The sequence below is a fragment of the Loxodonta africana genome, unplaced genomic scaffold (assembly GCF_030014295.1).
Source record: "Loxodonta africana isolate mLoxAfr1 unplaced genomic scaffold, mLoxAfr1.hap2 scaffold_95, whole genome shotgun sequence".
Classification (NCBI taxonomy): Eukaryota; Metazoa; Chordata; class Mammalia; order Proboscidea; family Elephantidae; genus Loxodonta; species Loxodonta africana.
The window spans coordinates 746,114-752,113 of NW_026975669.1; positions in this window are offsets into that span (position 1 = coordinate 746,114).

Genomic DNA, 6,000 nt, shown 5'->3' on the forward strand with positions numbered 1-6,000 from the left:
TATTAAGAAGAGAGAGTTGTAACAGTGAAGACAGGGATGGTGGGCTTGCTGGTCCATAGAGAGAGAACTGAGTGTCTTTGTGCAGAGTTGTGCCTCCTACTAAAGTACTGCAACAGTTGTACCTGCGGGACAGAGACCTGAGTGTGGCTGGTGTAATTTGCTTCCTTCCCCCTTTGGGCATCGTGGTGGGAACAATACATTCCCTCATGCAGGGTAGGCCTTGGTATCACGGCAGCAAGACAGAAAACCACTCTGGCCTGGGTAGCATGGTAGGAGGCAGCAGCATAGGTCAAAAAGGGCCCAGTGGCAGAGGCTCAGGAGATCCTGTGCAGGGGTCTTTCCATTAGTGAAGCAAGGCCCAGTGAGGCCCAGGGGCAGAGCAGAAGCCTCGGAAGCCATGCAGGTGTCCCGGGTAACATGGTGGCAGCCAGAGGCAGTGGTGACATGAAGATAACATTTGACCAGAAACACAATGTGCCAGTACAGTGATATTAGAAAGAATATGAGTAGTTTGGAGAAGAATAAGCAGATCTGCTTTGAGAATTTGTTTTACTGTTTACTGTTTGCTTTCTAGAAATAATAATAGTGGCTTTCACTTTGCCAATATTGTGTAAATGTCTTGATCACAGATGACCGTAGCACTCATGGAATGGTTGATGCCAGTGGTTGTACATGCCTCATTCCTAGTTGTCTGCTAGTTTGAGGCACATCCTGTTTGCATGTGCAATGTGGTTAGATAGACAAACCACACAATTATATAATTATACTAGGATTGTCAAACCAATCTATGAAGGGATATTTGAATTTTATTTTCAAACAGGCATATACCTATGGATATAGTCAATAATATGAGAAAAAAGAAAGTGAAAGTAGAAATATAAGTCAAATTCTGGCAACCCTGAATAAATTAATTAAAAGAGAAAATAATAATATTAAAATCAATAACAAAAATCAGGACAGTTAATATTTATTGAGTTATTAATTTCTGACAAAACAATAATAGTAGGAGACTTCAACACACCACTTTTGGTGAAGGACAGGACATCCAGAAAGAAGCTCAATAAAGATACGGAAGACCTAAATGCCACAATCAACCAACTTGACCTCATAGACATATACAGAACACTCCGCCCGACAGCAGCCAAGTATACTTTCTTTTCTAGTGCACATGGACATTCTCTAGAAGACCACATATTACGGCATAAAGTAAGCCTTAGCAGAATCCAAAACATTCAAATATTACAAAGCATCTTCTCTGACCATAAGGGCATGAAGGTGGAAATCAATAACAGGAAAAGCAGGGAAAAGAAATCAGACACTTGGAAACTGAACAAAACAAAAGACTGGATTATAGAAGGCATTAAGGATGGAACAAAGAAATTCCAATGAGAATGAAAACACTTCCTGTAAAAACGCTGGGATACAGTGAAAGAAATGCTCAGAAGTCAATTTATATCAATAAATGCACACATCCAAAACGAAGAAGGAGCCAAAATCAAAGAATTATCCCCACAACTTGAACAAATAGAAAGAGAGCAACAAAAGAAACTCACAGGCACCAAAAAAAAAAAAAAAAAAAACAAATACTAAAAATTAGAGCTGAACTAAAAGAAATAGAAAACAATGAAAAGAATTAACAAGACCAAAAGCTGTTTTTTTTGAAAAAACTAACAAAATTGATAAACCACTAGCCAAACTGACAAAAGAAAAACAGGAGAGGAACCAAATAACCTGAATAAGAAATGAGATGGGCGATATTACAACATACCCAACTAAAATTAAAAGAATCATATCAGATTTCTGTGAAAAATTGTACTCTGACAAATGTGAAAACCTAGAAGAAATGGGTGAATTCCTAGAAACACACTGCCTACCTAAACTAACACAAAAAGAGGTAGAACAGCTAAATAGACCCATAACAAAAGAAGAGATGGAAAAGGCAATCAAACCCCCCCCACCCCAAAAAAGCCCTGGTCCGGACAGCTTCACTGCAGAGTTCTACCAAACTTTCAGAGAAGAGTTAACACCACTACTACTAAAGGTACTTCAGAGCATAGAAAGGACAGAATACTACCAAACTCATTCTATGAAGCCACCATATCCCTCATACCAAAACCACGTAAAGACACCACAAGAAAAGAAAATTATAGACCTATATCCCTCAGGAACTTAGACACAAAAATCCTCAACAAAATTCTCGCCAATAGAATTCAACAACATATCAAAAAAATAATTCACCATGACCAAGTGGGATTCATACCAGGTATGCAGGGATAGTTCAACATTAGAAAAACAATTAATGTAATCCATGACATAAATAAAACAAAAGACAAGAATCACAGGATTTTATCAATTGATGCAGAAAAGGCATTTGACAAAGTCCAACACCTATTCATGATAAAAACTTGAGCAAAACAGGAATAGAAGGAAAATTTCTCAACATAATAAAGGGCATTTATATAAAGCCAACAGCAAACATCACCCTAAATGGAGAGAGCCTGAAAGCATTCCCACTGAGACTGGGAACCAGACAAGGATGCCCTTCATCACCGCTCTTACTCAACATTGTGTTGGAGGTCCTAGCCAGAGAAATTAGGCTAGATAAAGAAATAAAGGGCATCTAGATTGGCAAGGAAGAAGTAAAAGTATCTCCATTTGCAGGTGACATGATCTTATACACAGAAAACCCTAAGGAATCCTTCAGAAAACTACTGAAACTAATAGAAGAGTTCAGCAGAGTATCAGGATACGAGATAAGCATACAAAAATCAGTTGGATTCCTCTACACGAACAAAAAGAACATTGAAGAGGAAATCACCAAATCAATGCCATTTACAGTAGCCCCCAAGAAGATAAAATAATTAGGAATAAATCTTACCAAAGATGTAAAAGACTTATACAAAAAAACTGCAAAACACTTCTGCAAGAAACCAAAGAGACTTACATAAGTGGAAAAACATACCTTGCTCATCGATAGGAAGACTTAACATTATAAAAATGTCTATTCTGCCAAAAGGGATCTATACATTTAATGCAATTCCGGTCCAAATCCCAACGGCATTCTTGATGAGATGGAGAAACAAATCACCAACTTCATATGGAAGGGAAAGAAGCCCCAGATAAATAAGGTATTACTGAAAAATAAAAACAAAGTGGGAGGCCTTACTTTCCCTGATTTTAGAATTTTTTTTTTTTTTTTTTTATACCACCACAGTAGTCAAAACAGCCTGGTACTGGGACAACAACAGATACATGGACCAATGGAACAGAATTGAGAATCCAGATATAAATCCATCCACATATGAGCAGTTGATTTTTGACAAAGGCCCCAAAACAGTTAAATGGGGGGAGAAGACAGTTTTTTTTAACAAATAGTGCTGGCATAACTGGATATCCATCTGCAAAAAAGTGAAACAAGACCCATACCTCACTCCATGCAAAAAAATGAGCTCAAAATGTATCAAACACCTAAATATAAAATCTAAAAAAAAGGTAAAGATCATGGAAGAAAAAATAGGGACACTGTTCGGAGCCCTAATACATGGCATAAATAGTATAGAAAACATTATTAAAAATACAAAACAAAAACTAGATAACTGGGAGCTCCTAAAAATCAAAAACCTATGCTCATCCAAAGACTTCACCAAAAGAGTAAAAAGACTACTTACAGAATGGGAAAAAGTTTTCAACTATGACATTTCCAATCAGCGCCTGATCTCTAAAATCTACATGATACTGCAAAAACTCAACTACAAAAAGACAAATAACCCAATTTAAAAATGGGCAAAAGATATGAATAGACACATCACTAAAGAAGACATTCAGGTAGCTAACAGATACATGAGGAAATGTTCACGATTATCAGCCATTAAAGACATGCAGACAAAAACTACAATGAGACTTCATCTCATTCCAACAAGGCTGGCGTTAATCCAAAAAACACAAAATAGTAAATGTTGGAGAGGCTGTGGAGAGATTGGAACACTTATACACTGCTGGTGGGAATGTAAAATGGTACAAGCACTTTGGAAATCAATTTGGGTCTTCCTTAAAAATCTAGAAATAGAACTACCATAGGATCCAGCAATCCCATTCCTTGGAATATATCCTAGAAGAATAAGAGCCTTTACACAAACAGGTATATGCACACCCATGTTTATGCAGCACTGTTTACAATAGCAAAAAGATGGAAGCAACCAAGGCGCCCTAAGAACTTGAGAAATAGTTTAAACTGAGAAGAAAACATTCTTTTGTCATTACCAGAGGGGGGAGCGAGGGAGGGCGGGAAAGGGGTTTAGATAGTAATAGGAACTATTTTAGGTGAAGGGAAAGACAGCACACAATACAGGGGAGGTCAGCACAATTGGACTAAACCAAAAGCAAAGAAGTTTCCTGAATAAACTGAATACTTCAAAGGCCAGCGTAGCAGGGGCAGGGGTCTGGGGACCATGGTTTCAGGCGACATCTAAGTCAATTGGTACAATAAAATCTATTAAGAAAACATTCTGTATCCCACTTCGAAGAGTGGCATCTGGGGTCTTAAACGCTAGCAAGCAGCCATATAAGATGCATCGATTGGTCTCAACCCACCTGGATCAAAGGAGAATGAAGAACACCAAGGACACAAGGTGATTACGAGCCCAAGAGACAGAAAGGGCCACATGAACCAGTGACTACATCATCCTGAGACCAGAAGAACTAGATGGTGCTCGGCTACCACCGATGACTGCCCTGACGGGGAATACAACAGAGAACCCCTGAGGGAGCAGGAGAGCAGTGGGATGCAGACCCCAAATTCTCATAGAAAGACCAGACTTAATGGTCTGACTGAGATTAGAAGGACCCTGGTGGTCATGGCCCCCAGACCTTCTGTTGGCCCAGGACAGGAACCTTTCCTGAAACCAACTCTTCAGACATGGATTGGACTGGAAAATAGGTTGGAGAGGGATGCTGGTGAGGAGTGAGCTTCTTGGATCAGGTGGACACTTAAGACTATGTTGGCATCTCCTGCCTGGATGGGAAATGAGAGGGTGGAGGGGGTTAGAAGCTGGTGAAATGGACACGACAAGAGAGAGTGGGGGGAGAGAGCGGGCAGTCTCATTAGGGGGATAGCAATTGGGAGTATGTAGCAAGGTGTATATAAGTTTTTGTGTGAGAGACTGATTTGATTTGTAAACTTTCACTTAAAGCACAATAAAAATTATAAAAAAAATATTTATTGAGAAATTACTGAGTGAGCTATATCGTTCCTAACAGTCTATTTTGCATGATTTCATCGAAGCAGATTCATGAAGATAATGTTATTTTTAGCTCCCACTGACTTTTGATGAAACTGGATCTTAGTAAAGTTAAGTTACTGCCCAAGGTTAAAACCTTAAAAAGATTAGACTAGGAAAATGGTCTGGTGGTCTACTTCCAATAATTAGCCAATGTAAAACTTATGGATCACAACAGAACACTGTCTCACTCACTTCCTTTGGACAAACCATTAGGAGGGATCAATCTAATGCAGGACCTCATGCTTGGGGAAATACTGGGCCAGAGAGGGTAAGGGAGACCTTTGTTGAGGCAGACTGGCACAATAGCCACTATAGTCATTGCAAATTTGTACTTGTTTAATGAATTATTTTAATACATTTTTTACTGCAGTAGAGATATTTTTAATTTTATTGAAGTTTGTAAACAGATACAGTTAAACAAAAAGTCATAGTAGTACAGTGAGATGAATTAACTCAAAGGGAAGAGAACTGAGTACAAATATCCTAGAAGAAGAAGTAGAATATTTTTTGACATCTGGGAGCTGACCTGGCACTATCAATTAGGTTTTTGTATTGCCAGGAGCTGGCCTTGATGTCTGCCTGTTGAACAGACATGGTTTTACAAAATATCAATACGGAAGATAGGAAAAAGATTCTCCAAAGGTGTCCTTGTCTCAATCCCTGGAATCTGTGAATATGTTAAGTTACATGGCAAAGGAGAATTAAGATTGTACATGGAATT